This window comes from Camelus ferus, chromosome 3 (assembly GCF_009834535.1).
Source record: "Camelus ferus isolate YT-003-E chromosome 3, BCGSAC_Cfer_1.0, whole genome shotgun sequence".
Lineage (NCBI taxonomy): Eukaryota > Metazoa > Chordata > Mammalia > Artiodactyla > Camelidae > Camelus > Camelus ferus.
This window is the reverse complement of record NC_045698.1, coordinates 105,299,270-105,318,581: the sequence shown is the minus strand read 5'-3', so window position 1 is coordinate 105,318,581 and position 19,312 is coordinate 105,299,270. Positions and strand designations below refer to the sequence as shown.

General features: G+C 51.9%; 2 long non-coding RNA genes across 2 annotated transcripts; one reads left to right on the top strand and one right to left on the bottom strand.

Moving 5' to 3' along the window:
• The first annotated feature begins 614 nt into the window (after window positions 1-614).
• On the top strand, window positions 615-1,937 carry LOC116662772. The gene is made up of 3 exons (XR_004318818.1): window positions 615-732; window positions 1,231-1,354; window positions 1,803-1,937. It is a non-coding gene; the product is annotated as an uncharacterized LOC116662772 (long non-coding RNA).
• Window positions 1,938-2,985: 1,048 nt separating this feature from the next.
• LOC116662771 lies at window positions 2,986-16,391 on the bottom strand. Its single transcript, XR_004318817.1, has 2 exons — window positions 16,132-16,391; window positions 2,986-3,695 (listed from the first exon to the last, which is right to left on the bottom strand). It is a non-coding gene; the product is annotated as an uncharacterized LOC116662771 (long non-coding RNA).
• Window positions 16,392-19,312: the final 2,921 nt, after the last annotated feature.

Sequence of the window (19,312 nt, the reverse complement as noted above, 5' to 3'; positions counted from 1 at the left end):
ACTCTGACACTCAATTCCTGCATGTAAACAATTGGATACAATTTTTTGCCCTGTCTTATCCGCCTACCTAGGGTCAAGGGAAAAGCAAAAGTTTTGCTATCTTTAGAACAGTACCAAGCATACAATCAGCTGTTGACAGCTGTTGACAAATGTTAGCAACCGATATTGATATCCAAGGGGAAGGTAGTCCCAAAATTTGCAGCCTAGTTCCCAAGGAAATCTTTCTCATGATCTCACGGAACATAGATTATGTGGATTTTGATAGAGGAAGATGGAGCTCCAACTGGTGAGCAGACCTAGAGAGTTAAAGCATTATCTCCTTAAGCCCATCATCCAAATGGGAAAAGCCAAGAGCCACACTGCTGAGGCCTGGGCTGCTAGGGAAAGTGGGGGGACAGGCTGCTTTGCCAGCTCGGACTCAGCCCGCTGGTTTCCACAGCTCTTCATGGGGTGAGTCATGGTAGCTGCATGTCTGGGCAGCCCAACCTGCCTAGTGGAGGGAAGGCTGGGGACACCTGGGAGAGCCAGTTCTGCCCCAGGGTGACTGCTGGGAAGAGCCTCCACTCCCAGCCCTGAGGTGGATAATAGGGAATGCTCCGGGTGGAGCAAGGAAAAGAAGATGTGCTGGACAACAATGGCCCAAACTGAAGTGGCTGAGGCCCAGGCCCTTTCTCAGACAGCTGTGGTCCATCCAGAGCAGAGACCATGCACCCAGGAGCTGGGAGAAGCAGTGTGAGTGGTTAAGAGCTCAGTGCTGGAGTCTCAGGACATCTGGGTGTAGCTTCCAGCCCCACCACCTATTGGCTGTGTGACTTTAGGCAAATCACTCAGCCTCGCAGCTCTAAAGGGGGAGATGATACCTGTCCCCTGAGGTTTTCATGAGAATTCAATAATGTTTTGTAAAAACACAATTCAGGATAAAGATCTCTGCAAATGTCTAGCCAATGGAGTTGGAGGCATTCCAGGCAAAGCTGAACCAAGGGGCTGAGGCTGGAAAGTGATGTCCTCCTGAGAGCTGAGGAGGCAGGCAACCGAGAAATTCACCGCACCGAGTGAGGTGGGGGAGGGGAAGGAGGCGTGGAGGAAGGTTTCTTCAAGTGTAGGGGGTCAAGAAGACCCGATTCCAGAGACAGCTTTTTACACTTTAGGACACAGGGAGCCCGTAAATGTGTTTTCAGAGGTAGGGGTGCCTTCAAAGCACTGGAATGCAGCGCTATACTGTGTTTTCAGGTGCAAGTTTTGGCACATTTCCTTGGGGAGGTGACATGGGCAATGAGGACAAGGCAAAGCAGCAGCCTACCCGGACACACCCACAAGCAGTCGTCAGCCTCACGCTGCACCCCTGGAGGAGGAGGTAAGAAGCCAGCGGGTGACTCGAGTCTCAGGTCTTGGAGACTCGTGGTCTGAGCTCCCAAGGCCCAAGCCCAGTGTAGAGACCGGGCGCTCCGCGGGCTCTCTGGATACAGTGTAGAATGAAAGAGAGCCAGGAGCCTCTGGCCCAGCCCTGTAGCTGTGGAGGAGGAAGAACAGCCCAGACTGGGAGCCGGAGGTGCAGGAGCCCACAGCAGGCTGTGGGAGAGCTGAGCCTACAAGTGCGGGGGCTGCTCCCTCCACTCCAGCCTCCCCCTCCCCGCCCTCGCTCTCCGCCCCTCCCCCAGGCCGAGGAGCCCCGCCCCCACAGCCAGTGGGCTCTCACCCCCACCCGGGGAAGAGAGGTGAGGTCAGCAGTTTTCTGAGAGCAGGGTGCCGCCCTGCCTGACATGGTTTCACAGTCTCTCCCTCGTCTCTCCTTCTCACTACAGTCAGGAGCTTCTGATGAACCTTGCCAGGCAACCTTTGCCTCCTTGGAAACCCTCCAGCACACTCACAAGGAAACCGTCCTTGCCTGTATTCTGCATTCTCGGAAGCCCTTCGCACTCCCTGTCCAGAGAGGCTTGGCGCTGCTCCTCACCCACTTCCCCTGTTCTGGTGGCCTCCACACACAGTGCGGGGCACAAGGCCTTTCCCCTTCTCTCCACTGCCCTGGAAGGAGGTCAGTGGCCACCCGGAGAAGCACAGGTAGGAGGGCAGAGGCGCAGGGCAGTGAGTGAGCCTCAGGACTTGCCTCTCCGTGGCCCCCCCGGCAGTCTCCCAGCGCAGCAGCAGCAGCCCAGTCCCCCTTCACAAATACCCAGCCAGGTCATGTCAGCCCTCTGTTCAAAACCCCACCTCAGTCTGGGTAAGGCCCAGGTCTACACAAGGCCTACACTCACGCTGTCTGTCACTTCCCTGATCTCATCTATGTGGCTCTCCCTCAACCTCCCCTCCAGTCACCCGGACACCTCACTGCTTCCCTCTCACCAGGACATGCCCACCAGTCTGGGGCATTTGTATGTCCCCCAGAGTCCTCCTTCTCATCTTTGCTGGAATGTCAGCTTCTCAGGGAGGCGGCCTTCCCCGACCGCGCTCTTTGCAGATTCTACCTGCTCTTCACTCCTCAGACCGCTCTCTCTCTGTTTTATTTTTCTCCAGCTAACCTACTGGATATTTTACTTATCATTTTAAAGTAACAATCATCTCAGTCCCAGATAGGATGATGGCAACACGAGAGCAGATGCTTTTGTCTGTCTTCACTGCTGTATCCCTGGGTTGTAGTACCATGCTCTGCACACAGCAGGCCCTCCACAAACACCTCTGAACACTGAAAGGATAAATGAGGGGATGCATAAATGAATTAAAACAGTGACATATGCTATTTTGCCCTCCTGGGCAGAGGAAGTCCCCTCCCAGCTATGGGAAGTCCCCTCCCAGCTTTGGAAATCCTGGGAAGTGCCAAATGCGGCCTTTTGTAAGAGAGAAGGGACCAAGCTGTGGGCCAGGATCTTGGCTGTTAAAACCACCAGGTGCAGTCACCTCCTCCCAGCCACCTCCTCTAAACATGCTTCTTTTATATTTTAGAGAGAGCTTAATCCACCCCTTTGGCCCCAATTGTCATTCTTGGCTAAATTTTCTCCACTTTCTTTGCATCTTTCATATTTATTGGAAGTACTATAAAAGGCTCAAATCTTTAGCATGCAGCTTGATGAATTTTTATATATATGCCCACCTGGGTAACTGCCACACAATTCAAGATCTGAGCCATTTCTGTCACCATGGGAGGCTTCCCCAAAGGTCCTCACCCTCCTGACCTTGTCACCGTAGGATCGGCTTCGTCCGTTTTAGAACTTCATTTAAATAAAATCATACAGCATGTGCGCTTCTGTGACTGTCTTCTTTTGCCCAACATTGTGAGGTTTCCCTGCATTGTCCTGTCAGGAGTTTGCTTTGTTTTTTTTTTGTTTTTTTTTTATTGCTGTATGTATTCCTCGTCACATCTTCTTGAGCGTGGATTACATGATCTGGACCAGTTCTTTCTTCAGCCTCACAAGGGACACGGGGAGCCCCACACTCGCTTATCCCTCTGGTCTGTGGCTTTTCATGAATACACAGGTTGGAGAGAGACTTGGTTGCTCGGCTCCAGACTTGGAGACTTCATCACAGGCCATGGAAGGCAGACCAGCTTCACGGGCAAGGGCTTGGGCCTTGGAATCAGGCCTGGGTTCAAAATGCTCATCCATCACTTCTTGGCAATGTGAACTTGGGCAAATCCCCAGGCCTTCATTTCTTTTCTTCATCTGTATAATGCAGATATAATTATACTACTGACTGTGGCATTTCTGTGAATATTAAAGAAAATGACCATGAGTCTGGTGCTCAGGGCATTGTAGATGCTTGATAAATGCTGGTCCTGTTTATTATGGCTTTATACCACCAGACACTCCTCCACAATGGTCTTTATTGGCATCTTTGCCCAATAGGCCAATCCATAGCTATTTCCTGGCCATCTCGCCTCACCTCTACTGGGCTGCCTGCTGAGGCCTCAATTTCCCCAACTTTCAAAGCACTTTTATAAATGGGCACAGGGGAGCAACCAGAATCCAGAAGAAACACGAGGAAACACACATATACATTTACAAGCATCATGATGAAAGCTTTGTATCCTCTCTGGATAAGATCCATTATCAGACCTTTCCCGTAGGACTTTGAACTTGAGCTTCACAAAGTGCTGAGTGAAGAGGTAGCTTAAGTGCAGGAGGCTGGCCCCAAATTGAGATTCAATCTGCTTTCCTGAACGGAGACGCCTGGGCCACTCACACCTACCCACAAGGAGCTGTTGCCTCCCAGCTAGAGAGCTGCCGTCTGCACCACCGCAGCCACATGTAAGACCCAGCCCCACAGAGGGGCCTGGGCATCTTGTGGGGTTCCTAACGTCACGCCATGACTCAGCTTCTGGGACTACCAGCCTGGCCACGACACAGCAACGTGGCACACGCCATGGCTGTGTCAAGGGTGCATTGGGAGCATTTAGTCACTCCACCCGCCACCCATGATGACCTAGGAACCATCACAAAGGACTGATAACAAGAGCAATAGTATTTGATATGGGTGACAAGTGACAGTCTCTCAGTCACAGATTAAGTGGGACACGGAGTGGCTTAGGAACTGTGGCTGTCCTTGCTGGTGAGAGATCTCAGCACTGTCAGCGAGTGCTGAGCCCCTCCTTCCTCAGCGTCCTCCTTGCGGTGAAATTCAGAGCCATGTACCAGGGCTCTCTCACTGTCCCTGCGGCAGTCACCCTGCAGGACACGCTGCAGCACACTGGCAGCCACTGTGCAGCAAATAATATGATAATAACGAACTTCCGTTGCATGATGACTCTGTGGCAGGCGCTTCATGCCTTAGCTCATTTAATCCACTCAACGGATCTGTGAGATGGTGGTGTGGGTTGAATTGTGTCTTTCCTCCAAAGATACTGAAGTCCTAACTCCCAGTATCTGTGAATGTGACCTTGTTTGGAAAGAGTCACTACAGATGATGACGTTAAGATGAGGTCATTAGATTGGGCCCTCATCCAGTACAACTGGTGTTCTCACGAAAGGGGAGGAATTTGGACACAGAGACAGCACACAGGGAGAAGGGCATGTGAAAATGAAGGCAGAGATCAGGGTGATGAGTCTAAAAACCAAGGAAGGTCAAAGACCGCCAGCAAACCCCAGAAGCTAAGAGATGGGCCTGGATCCGATTCTCCCCACAGCCCTCAGAAGGAACCTACCCTGCTGACACCTGGATTTCAGACTCAGCCTCCAGAAAGACACACTTTTGTTGTTTAAGCCACCCAGTTGGTTTGTTACAATAGCCCTAACAAACTATCAAGGTGGGGACTGTTTTTATCCACATGTTGCAGACGGGAAACTGAAACTTGAGTCTGCCGGGGCTTTAGAGAGAGCTAGGGAACTGAGGTGGGATCAGCAGAGTTCCCGAGGAGCTGTTTGTTCCCTGACAGTTGAGCAGAAGCCCCCTACTGCCGTCCCCCCACCATGGGTGTCCACTCCTATAGCAGCAGGAAGTTTCACACCCAAGCTCAGCTCTCTGTTGCCTTAAGGCCTGAAGAAGGAAGTCAGTGGCAGGGGAAAGGAGCTGCCAATACAGACCCAAGGCTGCAGGGTGGAGGGGCAGAGGCCTGACATGCGTGGGGGCATCTGGCTTGAAGATGAAGGAGCCACCAGAACAGCCTGTGTCCACATGTCCTCTCTTTACTCTTCAAAGTCCTGAACAGACCTCTGGTGGAGGTAAGGACTCTGCCAAGGCCACAGCACAGAACAGCACGGGCCCAGCCAGGAAAGGAAAGGGTCTTTTTGTCTAGAGGGTGTGGAGATGTGGTGAAGAGGGACTGGGTACACCAGTGTCCAAATTCTGTTTTCTTCGCTCACTGACTGGGGAAATAATGATATTACAGCCTTACCTTATAAAGTAGTGGCAATTAAAAAAAAATCCTCACCTGGCACAGCCCCTGGCACAGACCAAGGGCACAGTGTTAGTGGCTGTTTTAATAACTGTTATAGGAATGACCCTGAGCAAATCCTGAGAATAAACATGGTGTGGTGAGAACGATGTCTCTGTCCTGTACAGAGAGGCAGAGCCGGGGCAGCCAGCTAGCAGGGCTGGGTGTCCCCTGGCTCTGCCACAAATCCCTGGGTGAACTTGACTGAGTCCATGGGAGGCTTGGGGAGCCGGCTTTTGGCTTTTGCAGCCTCTGTAGTAGGAGGCTGGAAGAAAAGGGGGCTCCTGTCAATTCTCCAATGTGCAAGGCCAGGGCTTTGCCAGCATCCAGGGCTCTGAATAGCTGCCAGCAGGATGGGGTGCAGAGGCCTTCCTCTGGGTGCCAGAAAGAGTGGGGTTTTCTGGGAGCCAATGTTTCTGGGTTTGGCTTTTTCCCCAGATAGGGTGTGGTGGAGGGGCTGAGCTTGGCAGACTTGGTCTTGGCTCATCCTGGACTCGCATTAGAGTGCTTTGCCTCTTTGGGGCCTCTTATCTCCCACATGTAAACTAACTGATTGTTCATTTCCAGTGATAAAATTCTGGATTTTCTTTCTTACCTCAAATGACAGTAGGTACTTACTGAGTGATTACTGTGTACCAGGGGCACAGCTTTTCACACACTTTATCAGCTTAAACCTCACAGCTCTAGGAGGCAGCTACTATTACTCTCCCACTCTGCAGATGAGGACGTTGGGGATCAGAGAGGCAGATACCTTCCCCGAGGTCACACAGCTGGTAACCAACAGAGATGGGATTTATGCTTTTGTAATTTTGTCTAGGAACTTGCTTCCCACCCCAGCTCTCTCTGCTCTCCCATGTTCACACACTGTGTAACTGGGCCTTTTCCCTGAGCACATTCACCAGAAATGCCTCCTCTTTGACTAATTTTTAAAGATGGTGTTAAGAACACAGTGGAAGGAAGTTGTGCCAGAGCCATGACTCATCATGGGAAGAAGGCAGTCAAGGGATGGTGTGGTTTTAATATGCGTGCTGCCTGACCAGGCGCAGGCCCCACTCCCCTCCTGCCCTCACCCTACCCAGCCCTGCTCTGAGCACTGGCCACAGCACTGACCGGCCTGGGAAGGGATGCAGCGCTGGCTGTAATGCGGGCCCTCTCCTGCCCAGGGTCAACCCAGTGCTCCAGTTTCCCAGGACCAGGCCTCCCAAGGAACGAGGCCCCCTGGGTTGCAGGCTCCCAACTGACTGCTGCCTGATGTGTGTTTACGCAGCACCAGGCTCTCCTGACACCCTCTGATGCCTTCAGGTATGCTTGTGTCTGGTGTCTGGACCCCAGTGCAGCCCACCCAGCCCTGCATTGGGCAGTCTCTCTAAAGGTTTCCTGCACTGAGTTCCACAGCTGGTCCAAGCTAGTTCCACGGTGCCTGGCCCAGAGCCACACTTGTCAGCCTGCTCACATTTGATTTATTGAAAATGCTATGAAATATTTGAATTGTCCAGCACTCCTTGTGCTGGCCCCATGTTACCCTCCTACCATGTCACTTCCTGGAGCCACTGCCACAAGGGTATGTGTGTGCATCCTGGCTCATCACTCAGGATTCTGAGAAGACCGAGAAAAGAATCCATGCTCTGGGCTGGTCAGAAACTGCCTGGTTTCTATGGTGACAAAGCGAGTGGCACTGGTGTGTGTGAGCACCTGGCAGAGCGTGGCTCTGGGAAAGCCTCTCTAGTCCTCACGGGCATCTGAGCACAGTGACACAGCAGCCCAGAAGCCCGGCACAACATCGAGCTTGGGCCAAAGGGCGAGAGAACCCGCAGTTTGGTTTTGGGGAGCTGACATATTCAGCCCTGCTCATGAAGGAAGCTTGTGGAAAATATTGGAGGAAAAAACCTGAGATTCTTTCTCCAGGGATGTGAAACACACACAAATCAAATGCCACAAGTGAAAATGAGTGTTCTGAATTAGTTACCACAATTTAAAAGTAAAATTCACATTAAAAATGTGGATTTTTGTTTTCTTTTGAAAAACTGGAGAATCTGGCAGCACTGGGCTCTTGTGTGGAAAAATTCGAAGCAGCTGAGGATCCTCACCCTGACTTAGCCCTGAGCTCTTCACTTAGGATCTTTCTAACTGTGGCCCATTCTCCTTATGCCTAGCCCACTTCACTCTTTTCTGCTGTCTGCCGCCTTCCACAGGTGGGAGAATTTTTTTTTCCATCTTTTTTTGGGAGGGAGGAAGTAATTATTTATTTATTTACTTATTTTAACGGAGGTACTGGGGATTGAACCCAGGACCTTGTGCATGCTAAGCACACACTCTACCACTTGAGCTATGCCCTCCCACTGTGGGCGAATTTTTAACTTCTATGTAGTCCAACTGTCAAAATAAGTCCAATAATTTGAGGAAGCCATGCACACTCTGACCTGCTCTTGTTCATGCACAGACCACATGAACATTTAAGGCTCTGAGAAGTCCTGCAATTTCATAGTGGTCCCCATTTGACATAATGGGTGTCTCCCCCAGACAAAAAGTGGGTGCCTCCTCAGACAGTCCCTGTGTCTTTGGGGCAGCCTGACCCTCCCCTTCCCTGCCCCCATCCCAAGCCAGGGTTGATGCTTTGGCATCTTCTCAGAGCACTGGGCAGGTCTCAATGAACTGCCTGAGGCGCACCTGTGTGATGTGGGGGATGCTGCCTGTTTGACTCACAGAGACAGAGACAAAAGGAGATCAGGTGACAAACTTCAAACCCAGAGCCACTGAGTCAGTGTCTTACCCCCAGCCTTGACCTTGGCCTGGGCGTCCCCTCACAAGCCTGGATAATGCCAGTATCCTAAGGGCTATCAGTAATTAAGATCTCTCCCTCAGGACCACTGACCACTGATTTCAGGCCCCTCCCAGGCTGCGTGCTGTGTTAGGTAGGAGCGCTGACTCAGGCCACGCCAGCACCCAAAGCAACTCTTGAGATCACCCCATCTGGTCTAGTTCTTTCATGTCAGCTTGGCGATGGCTTCCTGGAGGGCACTGTCGATTCTGAGTGAGTCTGATTCAGCACTCAGCTCAGCGAACAGGTAATGCTATGATCCATTGGTAACACCGGCCATGGTTGGAAAGGAAAGAGTGGTGGGTTTGCTCCAGATTAACATCCTGGCTCTTGTCTGTGGATCATTTCAGAGGCCCTTCCTGGGGTTGCAGGGAGACTATAAGAGGGAGCTGGGCTCTACAGGCTATAAAGGGAGCTGAGGCGTGAAGGAGACAGCTGAGGGCACAGCCATCTGGGAGGACCTTCTCCAAGCCAGCCTCAGCGTGCCTGCCACTCCCCAAGCCGCCTTCTTAGGAGCAGTCATGTTGGTGCCATGTGACTGCACTTTCCTGGTTACAGCCGATTAGACTGCACTTGGGGGCTGGGGGGGCCCAGTCTGTAGGGTGATTCACCAGCCTTTGAGTAGCCCGGTGGGAAAATGAACTGGACCGAGTAGATCTCCTGGGGAATGTAAATCGAAGGCAAAGAGCAGAACAGTTTCCGCCACAAAAACCGAAGCAGATCCACAAACAGAATTGCAGGGAGGAGAGAAGCCGCGGGAGGGTCAGTGATGCACCCTGGGAGTGACACCCCCAGTTCCTGCAGCTGACACGTCAGTGCTGGGAGTCACCCTAGGGCAGGGTGTGTAGGGGCAAAAGCCATGCTTGCCGGTTTATCCACAATCAGTTCCCTATAACCTACAGATTCTGATTCTGGCCAAAGGGGCTTTTCCTTCCCTTAGGGCTGGGCTGTCTGGGTGGGCTCCGGAGGGCAGGTCAGCAAGGTCATGGGTGGGGTTGGTCACAGTGACAGCCAACTCCAAGTAGAACTCACACCAGACGGATTCCTGGGCCACGACGGGCACAGCACCTACCCTGTGACACCCGCCCTCACTTGCAGGGCCTAGTAAAGCTCTCCATTTCAGGAAGGGATGGAATTGGGCCTTAAGACAACCTGTGTGAATTCATCATTGGCTGCAACCTGGTTTTAGTCTTTCATGACTTCAATAAACCTTGATAATGAGCAGATAAGAGCCTGGGCTCTCTAGCCAATCACCTGGATTTGCCACCTACTGTCAGCATGACTTTGGGCAAATCATGTAAACTCCCTGTGCCTCAGCTTCCTCAGCTGTGGAATGGGGGCAGGGATGACACCACTGGGATCAAGGTAAACACTGAGAATAAGGCCTGGCACAAAGTAAGGGCTACTGAATGTCAGGCCCTGTGCCAGGCGCTGAGGGTACAAAGGGATTTGGCCCCAGCCCTCGCCAAGCCTGAAATCTAGAATTAAGTGGCTGCTGAGGGCTCCTGTCCACCCTGGGCCTCCATGCTGTGGGGAAACTGGTCTCTTCTGGGACTGATCTCGCCAGCCTTGGTGAGACTGACATCTGCCCGTGCAGGTCCAGTCCTGCTTCAACCCTCCCGCCCAGCTGGCTGGCATGTCCTGGCCAGGCCTGGCAGCAGCCAAGCCTGTGCCCCAGGGGAGGGAGGCATTCAGGGCTGGGGGTGGGAGGAAGAAACACTACCACCACCGGAGCAGCTGTGGGGCTTCCTTCTGCTGAGTGGCCATGGTGTGGCGGGTACACGCTTATGGAAATCCCTGTGTCCATTTCCTAGGGCTGCTGTAACAAATTACCACCAACCAGTGGCTTAAAACAACAGAAATGTATTTCCTCACAACTCCCAAGGCCAAAAGTCCAAAATGAAGGCATCAGTTGGGCCATGCTCTTCCAAAGGCTCTAGGGGGAGAATCCTTCCTCGCTGCTTCCGGCCTCTGGCAGCTTCTGGCATTTGTTGGCCCACGGCAGCATCACCTCCGTCTCTGCCTCGGTCTTCACACAGCCTTCGCTCTGTGGGTGTCTGTGTTTTGTCTCTGTGTCCAAATTTTCCATAAGGACACTAGTCATATTAGGTTTAGGGCCCACCCTAATCCAGTATGACCTCAAGGGAAGAACCTTGATTACATCTGCCAAGACCCTATTCCCAAATAAGGTCACATTCACAGCTGCCAGTGGTTGTAAATTGTAAAGGGACACTATTCAACCCAGTACAATTCCTTAGGCATCCCCTATCAGAATGAATTTGGTGCAATTTCCCCCATTTTACAGATGAGAAAACTAAGGCACAGACCAGCCCAAGGACACATAGCAAGCAGGACTTCAAACCCAGCTCTCTGACCTATAAAAGGCCTCTGAGTCCTTAACAGCGACCAGACGCTAGGGCGCTGGAGGAGGGACTGGAGACACGTGTATGAGGAAGAAGGAAGCAACAGTAGGAAATTCCTTCTCAGGGCAATGTCCAAGGCTGCTTATCAGCCCAGGGACTGGACCTCAGCCTCCCAGCCCTCCTCCCCTCTTCCTCCAGCCCCACCACCCTCAGTCCTTCCCCGCAGCAGGCAGGAAGCAGCTTAGCCTGATGCTCTGCTGAGGTCTGTTCTGTGCTGATCTGACCGGAATAAGCCAGCAGCAGCTCAGGAGGCAAAGCTGGAAGGAATGTTTATCTGGGGCCAACAGAAGGGAGAGGGCTGGAGCCCACAGCCAGAGCCCTTTGCCTAAGAAGGGCCCCTATCTCGTGTGTGTGTGTGTGTGTGTGTGTGTGTGTGTGTGTGTGTGTGTGTGTGTGTGGTGTGTGTGTGTGTGTGTGGTGTGTGTGTGTGTGTGTGTGTGTGTGTGTGTGTTTTGACTGGAGGCCCAGCAGAGTGCTGTGACCCAGCCCTGCTGCCTGTCCTGAGGCTCTGTCAGAGCTGAACAGCTGCTGATTCCGACCACAGGAGTGTGTTCATTAGGGAGGGAGGGCCCTAAGAGACATACCAGCCCAGGAGTATGAAATAAATGGCGGGTCTACTCCCAGACTCCCTTCCTCTGAATCATCCCCACCACCGTGCCCCACAGCTACTGTTGATCGATTGGAGCTGGCAGAAGAGATAAAGATTGCCCTGTGGCTCCAACTCCAGACCCAGGCTCAGACCTTCTATGACGTCTCCCTGAGGGGTTGAAGAACCCCCTCCAGGTCCTAGGGCTTGAAGACAGAAGCAGGCCAGGGACGGGTCTCCCAATCTGGATCTCAGGCCCTTTTCCATGACACTCAGATTTATTACATAGGGTGACACCCAAGCCTTCCCGTCTTCCCGCTCCCCATGAATCATCCCTGGCTGCCTCCGAGAACCAGGCTTCACAGCTGCTGAGACTGCGGCCCTGGCGCTGGCATCCGATGACAGCTGCTGCTGCTGCAGGGCCCACCCCGCCCTAGGCCGGCGGTCTGGTTGGCAGGGAAGCACAGAATGGTTCTGAAGTACAGGTAGGGGCGTGCCCAGTCAAGAGAGTTCAAGGAGGGAATTCTGGGCAGAAGAATCCGCACGTGCAGAGGGCCAGACAGAGCTGAAGGGACAAGGGAGGGTGGGGTAGGGGCTGAAGGGGCTGGGAGGCGGCAGCCATCCTCATGGCTTCAATGACATGACGCCATTGTCCACAAGACCTGGGTTCTGATCTTGGCTTAGTCACGATCTGGCTGTGGTGCCTGGAGCAAGTCCTTGCCCATCTGTACAGTAGGGAAGCAGAACCCCGGTGCTCATATAGGCCATTCCTGCCCTGTCAAGGGTCCCCAGTGCACTCCTCACTGTCCCAGCTGGTGGAGGGGACCAGATGCAGAGAGAGGCTCAGCCTGGCTGGGAGCTAGCTCAGCTGTCCCTGGGTTTCTGCACAGCCCAACACAGGATTGGGGTGGGGAGAAGGACACTATATCCTTCTCACCTTTATGCGCTGGGGCAGGAGGCAGCTTGGCAAAGGGTACCAGCCACCACACACTGCTCTGACCCTGGGTGAGTCATGCACCTTCTCTGGGCCCTCCAATCCCTAGGGCAACAGACCACTGGCCAGGGACCTGAGGCTCTGGCAGCTGGTGGGGCAGCTGGAGCCAGGGAGGGGGGTATGCCGGCACAGCCGAGGAATGTGTTTACTTCCCTCTGTGCTGGGAGGAAACTGAGCAAGGCCCCTACTGGATTCCTTCCCAGGCAGGCCAGCAGGCCTCTCTGTCTCCTCCCAAGGCTGGCCACATTGTTCTGGGAAGCCCCTCCTACCAGCCACATTTCAGGGCTCTCCTGTCTCACTTTATCGTTCCATAGTTAAACCTGTACCAGCTGGGGCCACCCACTGGTGTCGCCCTTGGCTTGGAACCAGGACCCTCTCTCCCCCAGCTACGTGTCTAACCACTGTGATGCCCCTGACAAGTTCCTGGCCTTCTCTGGCCTCAGTTTCCCCTTTCTATCATGCAGAGATGTGATGAGGTAAGAAGCTCTGACAGACCCTTCAGGGCCAGGTCAGGGCCTCCATGAGATGTCCTGGGAAGGCAGGGTGATCTGATGGGAATCATGGGTGACCATTCATTCAGTAAGGTTTCATTGCCTGAATGTGCCAGGCTTTGTTCGAGGTAATGACAGTCCAGCAGCAAACAAGACAGATGCAATCTCCGGCCTCAGTGAGGGAGACAGGTGAAAAAACACATAATCGTGGTGAAAAGCAGACCCCCTGCTAACAAGCTATCAGAGAGGGAAGAGATGGAGGGTCAGGGAAGTCCTTGCCCAGGAGGTGACATTTAAGTAGAGGTGTGGAGGAGAAGATGGTGCCAGTGTCACCATGGAAGAACACTCAGGCTGCAGAGCCAGACTGTCTCAAGGAGTGAGGAGGAAAGACTGGTGGGGGACATATAGTCAAGGAACTGACTCTACCATTAGAGGCCCTGGGACCTTAGAAAGTGCCCTTGATCTCCCTCCCCGAGGCTCACTGTTATCATCCGCAAATTAGCCGAAATATCTAACTTGCAAGGATTTAATTACATAGTGTCCCCTGCTAATTTCAGGGGCTTACAAAGAATACACACTTAATAAACGGCAGCAAAGTATCTAGTTATGCCCTGTGCATATATAATTTATAACTATTGGTCTGATTATATTTTATAATCCAGTCCTCTTTTTCTTTTTTCTTCTGCTCCTATTTTTAATTTGGAATTTCATGCTACATTTTTTGTATTCCTTTAAATTTCTGTAAAGAGGACATTATTATTATTATTACAAATAATAGTAATAAAATAAGAGTGTGAGAGAAAGTATGTAGGCTGCTAGGCAAATGTGAAGCATTCTTAACACGTATTTCAAGTGTCTCAAGCTGCATTGGTATATAATACCTTGCACCACAGATCCAAAAGATCCTTGCAAACCTGAAGCCTCACCCATGTGCCAAGGAGCTGTGGACATTAAGTCTCTTGTCCCATGGGGCTCTGGGAAATGGCACAAGGGATGCACTGGAAGAAGGCAGGCCTTGCAAGGAAGGGAGAGAGCCAGTAAGAGAAGCCCTGGGTGCCCTGAGCTCTGTCAGCAGAACTCTGGTTGACCGTCCTGAGGGAGAGAACTTGACTGTATGCAGACTGAATGAATGAAGATGGGGAAGAAGTTTCTAACACACTCCTAACAATTCAGTTCCAAAGATGAAATGACCTTGACAGGTAGTAATTGTGTGAGCTGTACAAATATCCTTTAAGCAATGGATTGGAGAGGATTCAAGCCTCTGACGGAAGATGGTATGGCGGGGGGTGGTGGTGAAGGATATGGGAAAGTTGGAAGAGATAATGTCATCAATTAGGTTCAGATCTGACTACAGGAAACACAAGTTCAAAACTGTGGCTTACACAATATGGACACTTATTTCTCTCTCCCATGAAAGTATTAAGATGGGTCTAAGGCTGGTGTGGTGGCTCTACTCTACTTAACCCTCTGGTTCACACCCACCTTCCCATGGTATGGCCCTCATCTACATGGTACAAAATGGTGGCCATCATTCCCACGTTCCAGGAAGCAAGATGGAAGAAGAAACAGAATCAGAAAGGTGAAGGGACAAAGATGGAAAGGGCAGAGGAAGACTATCAGAAGCCGTATCTCACTGGCCAGAACTTAGTCACTTGGCCATGTCTAGTGGCAAAGGAGGACGGGAAATGTAGTCTTTATACTGGGTAGTCATGGTTCTCCCTAATAAGTCCACCTGTGGAAGGAGAGAATTAATGTTAAGGAGTAATCAGAATGGTGCTTCCGATCTCCTTCAGCTCTAAAAGTCCATGAGTTTGTGATTCTTAACCCTCTATCACCCTCTAGTCAAGGTCTGAACCCTTGCTTTTGAACCAGAGTGGATATCTGAGTGGAACAGGCTGAGACTGCTAAGGGAAGGCAGGGAAGGCTCACAGAAATGCTATATTAGAGAGGAGACTGCCTCTCTGTTCTCCATGCTGACTGAGCACCATCCCTGATATTTGGAAGCCTCTCAGGGAAGCCATGACCTCAGCAGCTTACAGAATTGCCTTTCCTTGGGGCAATGAAATGTTCTGTCCTCAGCTTTCACAGGTGGGCAATCTACTAAATGCGCACTTGAAGGATGTTTCCATATCTATCCCAAAATGGAGTGAAGCTGCGGTGCACTATGTCAGGAAATGCCCTGGATTTACCTGTTTGTGCGAAGGGATCCTTTCTGGAATTCAGAATCAGGAAAATGCTTATCTCCAGCTGAGTTCACATGATTTTCTTTCTCTGTTAACACATCAGATAACGCAGTGGCCTTATGCATTATGACTCCTCTTCCTCCTTTTGGTAATATCACCTCCTTTTCTTTGGGGACCCCCCACCCCCACACCAGCTTTCAGTCCATGTAGTTCTGGTGGGGCTGACTCCACCTTTTCTTCTCTTCCAGGGGGTGGGCACAATATGCAGGCCTAGCTAATTGGGGTCACAGTGACTGGGTCCCAGATTAGGTCATGTTCTCCTCTGGGCCATCATAGACACTCCTGTGATGTTCACTGAAATTAGGAGAAGCATATCTTCTTGTGAGTGTTAAGTTGATAAGATGCAAATCTGAAGTTATTGGTGGTCATTTTTGCACCCTGCAGAAAGAGCGTGCTTGAGAGTGTGGGAATGAGGCCAATGCAGAGGACAACAGAGCAGGGAATGGAAAGTGTAATACATTCCTGATGACATGAACTGAGACTCTGAACCCAGTCCATCCCTGAATTTCCCAGTATTTCCCTAAATTTCCCAGTATATGAGTCAATATATCCTCTGTCTCTTTTTTTTCTTTCTTAAGCCAGTTTGAGCTAGGTTCCCATCACTTACAAATGAAATAATCCCCAATAATGTGCCAACCAAAATGCAATTCTGCCTGGAAATGGAGATAAGAATTTTGTGATTAACAACATTAAGTTATCGCAGTTGCCTGACATACCTGCTGCTAGGCTTCTCTCATAGCAGACATGCTGGGAGCTGAGTGAGTATGCCCGCTGTGGCGGAGAGTCTGCAGGAGTGCTTGCCACAGATTTCTCTCATCCCCGCACACCTGTGCCCCTCTTCCCGCTGGGTGGTGAAATCCATTTTTCTCCCCTTGAACCATGAATCTCGGTTTGTTTCATGATTTGCTTTGACCGATAGAACTTGGTTGCACTGATGCTGTGCTAGTCCCAGTCTTAGGTCTTAAGAGGTCTGGCAGCTTTTGCTTTTGTCTCTTAGGCTCTGAGCTGTTGTATAAAGAAGTCTGGCTATCTTCCTGGAGAAACCATGTGAGAGAGGAGGTCTAGCCAGCCCCTGGTGTCCTAGTCACCACAGTGGAAGCACTAAACATGGGACAGAAGCCATCTTGGACATTCTAGCCCCAGCCAAGCAGGGCAGAGAATTGGGAGTGTCGTATATTCCTGATGTCATTACTTGAGCCTCTGGATCCAGTCATGCCTGAAGGCAGTCCAGCTGGATATAGCAGAATGCAGCAGCCTGAGTGGTCCTAGCCAACACCGTGTAGAGCAGAACCACCCAGATGAATCCAGCCAAACCACAGGATTATTAGAAATAAATTGCTGTTTTAAGCCATTAAGTTTTGAGTTGGCTTGTTATGCAGTAATAGCTGACTGAAACGTCCACTCCATTCCAGCAACTTTGGAATCTCAGGATGTGTCACCAGGTGTCTTGTTTGAATGAAGGCATTCCTGAGATCTGGTGGAGGGAAGGGTTGGGGCTAATGGTCAGATGAGTGGAGGCTGAGGACTGAGACTCTAGGACAATGAGGAGAGGAACTCTGCTTCAGTGCTGGGGGGCCCTGGGGGGCTGGGAACTCACCTTGAGGGGGAGAAAAGGCCAAAGCCGAGGTTTCAGTTCAGGAGAATGACTGAAGGTGGATGGGAAACACTATTCGACAGCTAGTCATTCGAATAGCTTTTGGCCCAGCCACCTTTGGGGAGTGGCAAGGGGGGCTCACACAACCACCGCAGGCAGAGTTGGCCATGTTGGCAGGGAGTAAGCCCTTCCACAGTCTCTGAGGGACAAGCTGGGGGCAGAGAGGGGCCTGCAAGAGCAAGTGCAGAGGGATGGTTAGAAACAGGCAGGGCTGGACTGCTAGAGCTTTGAAATCACAGATCACTGGGTCCCTACAAGGTTAGACGACCCCGAGTCTGGAGAAACAAGGGTTATGCTTTATTGCTTCAGCCTGCCTATTTTTCTTTTTCATTATCCTGTTTTATTTGGGATTTAATCTTCCAAATCACCTCAAATCCTTTATGGAAGTGGGTGGGAAGCAGCGGGTCACAGATGCCTGAGAGCTGGGATTATCCCTGGAACACAGCAGGAGGGATCAGAGCTGGCAGACTGTCCCCTGGCTCCACCTACTCTTCTCCGGGGAGGCCCTCAGGTGTGCAAATGTATGAGGGTGTGTGAGTGTATGAATAGATAGAAATGTGAGTGTGTGTGACTGAATGTATGTAAGACATGTATGTGAGTACCTGTGAGAGTCGTGTGAAAAACGGGCATGTGCTAGCATGTGATTAAGAGTATGAATGTGTGTGAGTTGTGTGTGTATCCAAGTGTGAGAGTGCTTGTGAGTGTGCCAGCTGGGTAGAAATGGATGTGCATTCACATGTGTGGGTGTGAAAGTGTGTATGAGTGTGATTAGGTAATGTGTGTGTGTGTGTGTGTGTGTAAGTCCACCACCCTCACAGCACCAGCCCATCTTTAGAAAACCTAGTCAAAGACTTTGCTAGGTGCACAGGGCTCCGAGAACCGCCCCCCGCCCTATGACATGTGACCCCGCCCTGACTAAAGATCCTAGTGCAGGGCCCTCCCTGGCCCTTCTCTGCCGTCTTCCCTTCTCCCCTCCTCTTTCCCCCTCGCAGGTCACGGCTGGTCATTCTGGCCTCATCCTTGCACTGCCCGCGGCAGACCCAAGGATGCCCTAAAACGGCTCCTTCTGGGACAGGAGAGTGATGGGGTGTTGGCTGGCCTGGGGCCCAGGGCCGAGAGAATGCTGCTGCGCCAGAGGCCCTTGTGAAACTTTTTCCGGACAGCAGTGAGGCTGAAAATCCCCAGGCCTCCGCCTTTTCGGACTGCCAAGGTCACGGCTCCCTCGCTCAGGGATCCCGCTCTCTGCCGCCCTCTTCTGGTCGTCTGCCGCCGACGGGAGCAAAAGGACGCCAGCCCCACATTCACTTGCGTACCCCACGTAGAGCAGCTTCCCCCCAGCTTTGCTGCCAAGAGGGCACAGGGGGGCCGGGCTGGACGCTCCCCAAGGCCTGGGATCTGGGTTCATTGTCTCCTTGATGCTTACTGCAGGTCTGACACTCAGTAGATGTCCTACCAAGAGAAAATGAATTCATGGATTGGCTAAGTAGTCAAGGAGGAAACTGAGGCCCTGAGGAGGGAACACAGTGAGCTGGTTGCATATGCAGGAAGCATACCAAGCTCGCCAAGTGCCCAGGGTATTTTCTCCCTTAGCTTCATCCGGGAATGAGCCCTGGCCTTTTCCTGCTCAACCTGAGTCAGACTTTCTCAGTTGACTGGGGCTGCCCTAGGAGAAGTAGGTTGTCCCCAGATTGGTGCAAGTGGCTCAGATTGGGGAGGTGGGCGATGAGGGTCTGGAAAAGAGCCTGCCTCTGCTGGGCACCCAGGCTGGTCCTGCCCAATTGTGCTGAGCTGGCCCACACCTGGGCAGATGATGCTGCTGACATAGACACGCCCGTGAGCCAGAGGGCATGGGGGTGCCCCAGTCATCTCCACCCCACCCACTGCCTCCACTATGGCGTCATTACCCCTCCAAAGGAAGACACCAAGGTTCAGAGAGGCCAGAGTTGCCTAAGGCCGTTCTGCACCTGCAAGTCTCTTTCACTAGACCCTGGAGCTCCCCTAGGAGTCTCACTCCAGCTGTCCCTCTGTGAGACAGCGCCACCTGGTCCCCATCCCAGGACTTCCAGACAATGATGCCGCTCCCTTCTCTTCTAGTTGCTCATTGTAGGAAAAGGGAAAACATAGAAAGGCAGAGAGAAAGCAAAACCACCTGAGAGACTGTCCCATTGATCAGCCCCGTTAACTCTGCTGGAGTTGACTTTACTGGAGTCAAATGGATTCCTCCCTGGCTACTTCCTCCAGGA